Raw genomic sequence first — 10,013 nt, 5'->3', positions numbered from 1 at the left:
GAAAGCTGCAGTGGCAGTATTCCAAAGTAAATACCAGAAAAAAACCTAAAGGGGGAATTTTTCTGTGGCGTTTTTAAGACCAAAAAAACTAAGGTTGTGTGGGATTCTTCCTATAATCTGTAGACAGGTCAGAGCTCATGTTCTTCCTGACAGTGCGAACGTCTCCACAGCGCCTCCTATCAATCATGTTTGTTATTCCATGGTAATGGTACCGCCCGTCTCCCCTTGCGCAGATGGTACAGCCCGGAAGGTGGAGTATTCGGGCTGCGCGCTCTCCTTCCTCTCTTTGGCTGCGGACGAGCTCCCAGGCGGTCGTGTAGTGCTGGACATGAGGACACGTGGTGTGGAGGTTGCGGGGCGCAGCGCCTCAGATGGGGGAGACCTGAAGAGTCAGACTAGGGCGATAGGATGAGAGGTCAGGCTGCAGAGCCGGGAGTGTCCGGAGCCTCCATATGGTAAAGACAGGCGGGAGGGTGTGATCACGTGACGCTGCGCTTCCTATGGCGGCCACGTGTCTGGTTTAATCTCCTTTGTCTTTCTCCTCTAGGTGAGTGTAGAGCCAGGACGGATCCCTGAGCCCCATGACTGGGCCCTCCTAGGTGGATGATGGTGCCCTGCAGTGTACTGGGCGAGTAATCCCTCATAGCTATGGCACTGCCCAGGTAAATGCTTTGTGTGCCTAATATTGAAGGTTACTGGCCATGTATTTTCTACAGGACGGGTGATCACTATCCGATCAGTGGGCTTGCTGTCTTGCTAGGGGGTCCCACTGATCCCAATAATGGCGGACCCTTGTCATTAGTGTTCCCGCCTGTGCCTCAAGCTGTTGCAAAGTTACACCTCCCATCATGCCGGACAGCTGAAGACATGCTAGGAGTTGTAGTTTTGCAACAGCTGGAGGCTTACTGGACATTAAACACTGGCGAGCACTAGATTCTATGTTCAAGTGTCTCTTAATGTGGATAAAGGGGTACTTCTTGTGGTGATTGAGGCCCTGCAAATCCGATCCCTGATCATGTGTATAACCTTTAACCTTGGCCTGACCCCTTTAACCAGATGCCTTTGTGTTGCCCATTTGCTATACAAATGGTGAATGTGGTGTCAGAAAAGGCAGAAATAAAACCCCAGCATAGCCTGCCGCACTTTTGGGGTGTTCTCCTCCTCAGGTGCATGGCTGTGCTGGAATAAGTCTGCACGGCTCTCACTTTACTGGACCATAGTACAAACCATTAACAGCTAGCTCAGTGTTTCCCCATCCAGGGTGCCTCCAGCTGTTGCAAATCAACTCCCAGCATGGCCGTTGGCTGTCCAAGCATACTGGGAGTTGTAGTTTTGCAACAGCTGGAGGCACCCTGGACGGGGAAACGCTGAGCTAGAGAGATGCATTAGTGTACCTGTCATCATCAAAAACCTTTGATTATAATGTAGATAAAACCATTCTATGTATATCTGTAATGTAGTGATGAAGAATGGTGTATATTTTTGGGTGAAAAAAATGCTGTCTTCAGCTATTGTCTGTGTGTCTCTATGAGGAGTCCAAATACAGGAAGTGAGGGCAGGACAAGCAGGGATCTGTGCAGGCTCCTGGCTTGTCAATCATCCTCATGTGTGAGCTGGGAGCATGTCGCCGGGCCCCTGCTTGGTCCTGTCCTCACTTCCTGTATTTGGACTCCTCAGACACACAGGCAATAGCTGCAGGGACAAAATATACATATTAACAATGTTTATTACAAATATACATAGAATGGTATTATCTAAATTATATGAAGGTTTTTGTTGACAGCAGGTACTTTTTAAATGTTCCCTATATACGGATCCCACCTCTAGGACCTGCACTTATCCCGAATGAGGGGATACAGCTGTGGTTGGGCGGTTACTCAACCAGTGTAGATCACTGGGCTTTGCTGTCTACCCAGCGTTCATGAACCTCTATGGGTGTTATATAATCAGTGACAGTCTGCTTAGGTCAGCACTATAGCCACAAAAAGCAGCATGTCCCACCGGCTACCCATATCGATCAGACTTCTATGGCATATTGTGTGGGATCATCATAAGTGGTAAATAGAGTTGAGCGAACTCGAAGTAAACTGGCTCGTAGTGAACCTTGTGGCCCGGCCCTTGATTACAGCGTAAATTAGTTCAGCTTTCCGAGGGCTCTGGTTGCCTGGAAGTGTCTGTGACAGTCTTAAGTCTCCTAGGTCTGCATCCACCTTTTCCAGGCAACTGGAGGCATTGGAAAGCTGAACTAATTTACGCTGTAATCAAGGGCCGGGCCACGAGGTTTGCTACGAGCCAACATCACCAGTTTAATATTTTTTAGAATTGGGTTGGCTTTCATGTGTCTGAGTATTCTCATGTTGTTTACAGGCTCCATATTCCAGATGCCACTTGAAGATCTCATTAAGAAGCAGTTGTAGAAGGTAAAGATCTAACGTTAATATCACAATGTTGTTCGGAAATTCCCATATAGAACTGTGGCCCCTCTATATAAGTTGTGGTGATTACTGTATATATAATTTCATGCTGCGGTACCAGGAGGCTGGGCCTTCACAGTATCACTAAGTTATGGTAAAAATGACAATTACTATTGTCAGAAACGACCTTGCTATGTTTCAAACAGTTATTGGACCATAGAGCGGTGATTCCCAACCAGGGTGCCTCCAGCTGTTGCAAAACTACAACTCCCAGCATGCCTGGATAGCCAAAGGCTGTCCGGACATGCTGGGAGTTGTAGTTTTGCAACAGCTGTAGGCACCCTGGTTGGGAATCGCTGCCATAGAGCCATGGCCTTATGAAAGTTTCTGTGGAGCCGCCTCTGATTTTTCTAACCATTGCATAGTAGCTCCTTTTATTGGAGAAATCTCCTGGGAACTTCTTTTCTGTGGCAGTGTACAGTTATACTGAAGTAACCAGCTGCTACTTGCCTTTGTGTTACCCATTCATTTTATTAAATGATGAATGTGGCGTCAAACAAGGCATAAAGTAATTTCCTTGCTGCCCTTTAGTGCCCTGAACTTATTGAAGGGGTACTGGGTGGCATGGAAACAGTTAACTTCTTTAAGTAGAAGACTGATGCAAATACAGTATTCTTGTTCCTGGTCTTTGTGAATACATTACACCCAGTGTGCTGTCTCTAAACCCCAGAACTTATGCCATCTCTCACATGTCAGTTTTTTCCAACTGTCTCAGGTCCCTCTCTTTAAATGGCCACTCTCATTAAAGGAGAACTCCAGACCATAAAAACTGTCCCCCATAGTGATGGCAGTAAAAAAAAATATAAAGATGTACATACCTTCCTCCGCTCCCCCGGGGCCTCCGGTAACCGGCTCCTGTCTCCACCACAATCCACTTCCTTGTGGTCGGATGAATCAGCCAATCACCAGCTGCAGCGCAGTCCGGCTCGGCCGGCGATAGGCTGAGCGGCAGTGTGAAAATGCTTCAGGACACACAATACTTCACTACACCGGCGGCCGGGGCAGAAAAGGTCACACTGCCGCTCAGCCTATCGCCGGCCGAGTCAGACTGCGCTGCAGCTGGTGATTGGCTGATTCATCCGACAACCAGGAAGTGGATTGCAGCAGAGACCAGAGCCGGTTACCGGGGGAGCGGAGGAAGGTATGTAAATCTTTATTTTTTTTAATTTTTTTTACTGCCAACACTATGGGGGACAATTTTTATGGTCTGGAGTTCTTTTAAAACTGATTTTTGCTATTGCACTCCTTATGGTAAATAAAAATCTTTCTAATGTACTTGGTTTAAAAAAAAAAAAAAAAAATTTCTTTGTGTTAACACGCTTTGGACTCCTGCTCACCTGGCAGAAGTCCGAAAAGAAAGAAATGCTGGGGGGGTTGGCTGGAGGTGTGCAGCCTTAGCCAATCATAGCTCCTCACACTTAACTGCCATATGCAGTTGATTGCAGAGCGAGGGAGGAAGTTCTCCCCTGTATGGCTTCAGATGATGTCACACCTGCTGGGGAACACCCCTTCCCAGTCTGTGAATCTGACTGACTGAGCAGAAATACAGAGCAATATCAAGGTAGAAAACAAAAAAATGATAAAAAAATAAAGGCAGGGAGTGGTTCATCATGATGTGGGCAGTGAACTGGGAGGATTACAAAATTTTAGTTAATGAGAGGTACTCGAAGGGTGCTTTCATACTTGCATGTTTTGTGCTCCAGGTTTTTCTGACCCATAAAGTCAATGGGCAGCAAAATCTGCATGTGTGAATGTACCCTAATACTATGCTGTGGCAATCTAGGCTCCCAAAAGCTTACCTGTTCTTTTTGTCTTTCTAGGTTGTCTGAAAGTCTGCATGATCAATTTGGAATACAAACAACTCCTTAGAATGAAATGTACAAGACATCTGCTTCTAACTTAAAAAAATGTCATGTTTCAGAGTATATATTTAAACTATATTGTATTTATATACTTTTTTTTATATTAAAATCTTATACTGTAATTGTCTTTACTGTCATGGTGGTTGACACACTAAAGTTGGCTTGCTAAGCAAATGTGCAGTTTGGCACAGATTTATCAAACAAAGTCTGGAGTGATTTAACAGCGACCAATCACAGCTCAGCTTTCCTATCCTAAAGCGCTCTGGTAAAGTGAAAGCTGAGAAATGATCGATTGCGGTTGAAAAATTACTCCAGTTTTTCTCAGTTTAATAAATCCGGGCTTATGTGGTGGTCTGTCCATGCCTAGTGTGAAGCAGTATGAGAATAGGGAGAATTTACCAGTGATGAGATGTCTGATGCACTCTTAGGCCTGTTTCATATGGCAATATCTAAGTCAGAACAGATGAGGTGCAATGACGCGGACCGTGCCGGCTGTCGGTCACATTGAGGGGGCATGATTACAGCCGGAGAAGACAGGACTAGGTAAGTATAGCACCTGCCCAGGGGACTATTTACTGGGTTGGTAGGGGAGAATTACTCACTTTGTGGGCAGAAAAGTCTCCCTGAGGAGGCTGAGGAAGATTTTATCATATCACGATTTTGGGCATTATCGATATCGGCAATTACCTTGCCGATGATGCACCGCGACCGCCCCCGACTCACCGCACCACCCCCACCCCCATCGTAGTGCTGGGCGGTATACCGGTCAGGCCCCTCCCCCCCAAGTCAATAAAAAAAATTAAACTTACCTGTAATGGGGCTGGTCCGGGCCATCCATCCTTCCTGTAGTGTCCGGTGGCATTCTGGGTAGAGGGTGAACCGGTCCGGGGGTCATCTCCACTCCGGACAGGCTCCGGCAGGTGCGTAGCTGCGCACGGGCATCACTGCGCAGCGGCGTCTATGCTGCGTTACTAGGCCGGAGCCTGCCTGGAGTGGAGAAGATGACCCCCGGAGAAGGACAGCCCGGACCGGTTCACCCTCCACCCGGAATGCCGCTGGACACTACAGGAAGGATGGATGGCTCGGACCACCCTGATAGGTAGGGGGAGAGAAGCGGGTGGTGGCGGCGGCCTATGGCACCGCAAAAGCCACTGCAGTGCATTGATTTAAAGCGCCCGCTTTAAATCAATGATCTGCAGCAGTGTCGCGGGGGGATAAATAGCCGATAACTTATACCGGAATATCTGTATAAGCTATTGGCCCTAACCTCCACCGATTATCGGTATCAGCCCTAAAAAAAGATATTGGTCGATCCCTTATATGTATGGTATGGCGCATTTTTTGGTTTACGAATGCTGATGAAAATACTCATGTGAATGAGACTTGCCATCTTTTTGAATTACAACTGATTTCCAAGTTTATTCCTGCTGTTTAACCACAAACCCTCTCTACTTCTGAGGAGCATTTCATTAATGTTTATCTTTAATACCTTGTCCCAGTAAAAAGTACATGGATTTCTGCAAACCTGAACATACCCTAAAGCCCTAGGATTAAAGGGTTACTCCACTTGCTGTGGGGGTCAACCATGCCCCTCGTGATGTTACACTGGTATCGAGGAGGAAAAAAGCTAATAAATTTTCTGTTTTACGGCAGAAACACGTCTGAATTTTGTTTAACCTCTTCAGGATGCATGCAGGGCGTATGCATACTCCAGAGTCCGTAAGGATATAGGGTGTACAGGTACACCTGTGGGATTTCCGGTCCCTGCTGCTAGCTGGTGGGGGACCGGACCAGGATGCCTACTGAAACCATTCAGCTGGCAAATCACAGAGGGGGGGGGGGGTCCTGAGATACCCCACCCACCTCATGTCTGCGATCGCTGCAAATCGCCAGTCAATTCAGACCGGCTATTCTGGGTCTCTGGTGACCCGGAAAATGAGGGGGATCTGGGATATCCTAGACATCCCTGCTATGGGTCAGCCACTGCAGAATGGAGGAACTGTAGTGTGACCGGCAGTGGAGGTCACTTATTGGCAGCGGGCGGCGATCCTGCAGACTACTGAATCTGGTGAGTTGCCAAGCAACATCTGGAGGGATACTGTTTGGAGACAACTATAGTGGTCTCTATACTGTAGCCCTCCAGATGTTCCAAAACTACAACTCCCAGAATGCCTAGACAGCTGTTTGGGCATGCTGGGATTTGTAATTATGTAACAGCTGGAGGGCTACTGTTTGGAGATCACTGTGTTGGTTTCTAAACCGTGGTCCTCTAAATCTTGCAAAACAACTCCCAGCATGCATGAACAGCAAATGGCATACCTCCAGCTGTTTTATAACTACATCTTGCTGGGAGTTGTAGTTTTGCAACAGCTGGAGGCACACTTGTTTGAAAATACTGAGTTAGGTAACAACGTAACTGAAGGTTTTCCAACTAGTGTCTCCAGCTGTTACAAAAGGTACAAATCCCAGGATGCATGTTGTAGTTTTGCAACAGCTGGAGGTTTAGCCACCCCCACCCATGTGAATGTACAGGTTTACAGTGAGTTTCCTGCTTCAAGTTTGAGCTGTGGCAAACTTTCCTCCGCAGTGCAAACTCCTAGCAGGAAACTTACCGTAAACCCGCCCACGTTAATGTACCCTAAAAACACTACACTAGCACATAATGGGTAAAACGCTACATATACATCCCTTACAATGTTCCTTAGAAATGAAAAACGTATCGTACGGCAGTGTTTCCGAAAGGGTGCCTCCAGCTGTTGAAAAACTACAACTCCCAGCATTTCCGGACAGCCACTGACTGTCCAGGTATGCTGGGAGTTTAGCAACAGCTGTAGGCAACCTGTTAGGGGGTATTTTATGCCAGTGATTCCCAATGTCCACCCCTATGCAATGCCTAATTCAGTCCTCAAATGTGAACTGACATGCTGGTGTTGCCCCATACTTTTTATTTTCTCAAGAGGTAAAAGGAAAAAAACACAATTTCTCCTGAGTATGGAAATACCCCACATGTGGGCCTAAAATCCTCTGCGGATGCGCAACAAGGCTCAGGAGTGATAGTGCACCATGTACATTTGAGGCCTAAATTGGTGATTTGCAAAGGGTTGGCTGATTTTACAGCGGTTCTGACATAAACGCAAAAAAAATAAATACAAACGTGTGACCCCATTTTGGAAACTATACACGTAACATAACAAGGGGTATAGTGAGCCTTAACATCCCACAGGTGTTTGACGAATTTTCACTAAAGTTGGAGGGGAAAATGAAGAAAGAAAAGTTGAACTGAAATGCTGGTGTTACCCTAAATTTTTGTTTTCACAAGGGAAAATAGGGAAAAAAAAGCCCCCCGAAGATCTGTAACCCCATTTCTTCTGAGTAAGAACATAGGGGGGAATTTATTATTGTATATAGAGCTGTTGTGTCAATTTTTTGGCGCAAAAATATGCAAAAGTGTTTTTGCGCAAATTTTGATAGAATTCTTCATCGCCTTGTCTACGGTTAAGTCTACCGTAGAGTATTTTCTACTGTAGAATCGAATTTACTAACAGCGTTTGCGCATTTTTTTGCGCAATAAAAAAAAACGGCATTTTCTTGCGCAATTATACACCACCTCGGAGGACACGTACCAAAGTGTCTATTTTGGCACAGTAAGGACTGCTACTCCCATCATGGACAGACTGCCCATGATGGGAGTTGTAGTCCAGGGTCTCAGGTGCAGGTCGCATCGGGTCATTCTGCAGAGACCCGCTGCGATCCGCATTTATTAACTGTAAAAGCCGGCGGTAGATGCGGCTTCACTACGGTGCCATTGGCTTCTATATACACTGTCATAATCCCCGCTGCCGGGACATGGGAGCTCTGGTCAATAACTGTTCACCAATTAGTGCTCCTTTCTCCCGGTACAGATTATGAATTATAAGAACTGTATATAGGAGCCCGCGGGCAGCACAGTGTAGACCAGTGTTTCCCAACCCAGTCCTCAAGGCACACCAACATTCCGGGTTTTTTCAGTTACTCCATTGTAATAGAACAGGGAAAAATTAAAATCCTGGACTGTTGGTGTGCCTTGAGGACTGGGTTGGGAAACACTGGTGTAGACGCATGTACCGCCGGCTTGTATAGTTAATAAATGCGGATCGCAGCGGATCTCCAGAGAATGATCTGCTGCGATCTGCCCTTGGATTACTACTTCTATCATGGGACAGTCTGTCCCATGATGGGAGTAGTTGTAGTACCGCGGCGCTGCTGAGAGATGGCACTAGCACATCCCACGGCTGAGGGACTTTTAGGACTACTACTCCCATCATGGACAGACTCTGCCCATGATGGGAGTTGTAGTCCAGTTTCCTAGGACTGTATCCACCTTTTCCAGCCCACCGGAGCACCTGAAAGCTGAACTAATTTATGCAGGATAAGTCATCAACTGCCGAGCCGAGAAGTTCGTGACGAATTGAATTTACTGTAAATTCGCTCATCTCTAGTCATAATTCATAATCCCCGCCCCCGGGAGAGGGGAGCTCTGATTGGTCAATAGCTATTCACCAATCAGAGCTCCCCTCTCCTGGCGGCGGGGATTATGAATTATGACTGTGTATATACAAGCTGGTGGGCAGTGCAGTGGAGACGCATGTACCACCGGCTTTTTAATTTAAATGCGGATCATTCTCTGGAGATCTGCATTTATTAACTATACAAATCGGCGGTACATGAGTCTCCACTGCGCTGCCCATCGGCTTCTATATAAATTGTCATAATTCATAATCCCCGCCGCCAGAACACGGGAGCTCTAATTGGTGAATAGCTATTGACCAATCAGAGATCCCCTCTCCCGGCGGCAGGGATTATGAAATATGACAGCTGTATATAGAAGCCAGCGGGATGCGCAGTGTAGTCACATGTACCACCGGCTTTTACAGTTAATAAATGCGGATCGCATCGGGTATGTGCAGAATGACCCGGTGCGATCTGCACCTCAGCCCCTGGACTACAACTCCCATCATGGGCTGAGTCTGATGGGAGTAGTACTCCAAGGGCATAGGGGCAGATCGCAGCAGATCATTCTCTGGAGATCTGCTGCGATCCGCATTTATTAACTATACAAGCAAGCGGTACGTGCGTCTACACTGCGCTGCCCACAGGCGCCTATATACAGTTCTTATAATTCATAATCCCTGACAGGAGCTCTGATTGGTGAATTGACCAATCAGAACTCCTGTCTCCTGGGATTATGAATTATGACAGCTGTATATAGAAGACGGCGGGGTGCGCAGTGTAGACTCATGTACCGCCGGCTTTTACAGTTAATAAATGCGGATCTCTACAGAATGACCCAATGCGATCTGCACCTCAGCCCCTGGACTACAACTCCCATCATGGGCAGAGTCTGTCTATGATGGGAGTAATACTAAAAGTCCTGCAGCCGGGGGATGTGCAAGTGCCATCCCTCAGCAGCGAGGTGGTACTACAACTACTCTCATCATAGGACAGACTGTCCCATGATAGGAGTAGTATTCCAAGGGCAGAGGGACAGATCTCTGTTCACATTGTACGTTTTGCATAAAGGGAACAGAGCCTTTCTGGCAGTGTATTCCCAAACAGGGAGACTCCAGCTATTGCTTAACTACAGCCCCCCATGTTGTAGTTTAGCAACAATTGGAGGCTCCCTGTTTAGGAACACACT

At 46.9% G+C, this 10,013-nt stretch overlaps 1 long non-coding RNA gene and 2 other non-coding genes across 3 annotated transcripts; all 3 read left to right on the top strand.

Moving 5' to 3' along the window:
- The first annotated feature begins 254 nt into the window (after positions 1 to 254).
- On the top strand, positions 255 to 4,458 carry LOC130310363 (uncharacterized). The gene is made up of 4 exons (XR_008858895.1): positions 255 to 455; positions 548 to 662; positions 2,368 to 2,420; positions 4,295 to 4,458. It is a non-coding gene; the product is annotated as an uncharacterized LOC130310363 (long non-coding RNA).
- On the top strand, positions 1,058 to 1,190 carry LOC130345686 (small nucleolar RNA SNORA13). The gene has a single exon (XR_008884289.1). It is a non-coding gene; the product is annotated as a small nucleolar RNA SNORA13 (small nucleolar RNA).
- On the top strand, positions 2,922 to 3,050 carry LOC130345675 (small nucleolar RNA SNORA13). Its single transcript, XR_008884288.1, has one exon. It is a non-coding gene; the product is annotated as a small nucleolar RNA SNORA13 (small nucleolar RNA).
- Positions 4,459 to 10,013: the final 5,555 nt, after the last annotated feature.

This window comes from Hyla sarda, chromosome 1 (genome assembly GCF_029499605.1).
Source record: "Hyla sarda isolate aHylSar1 chromosome 1, aHylSar1.hap1, whole genome shotgun sequence".
NCBI lineage: Eukaryota > Metazoa > Chordata > Amphibia > Anura > Hylidae > Hyla > Hyla sarda.
The sequence above is the reverse complement of the archived record's forward strand: the minus strand, read 5'-3'. Positions and strand labels throughout refer to the sequence as shown.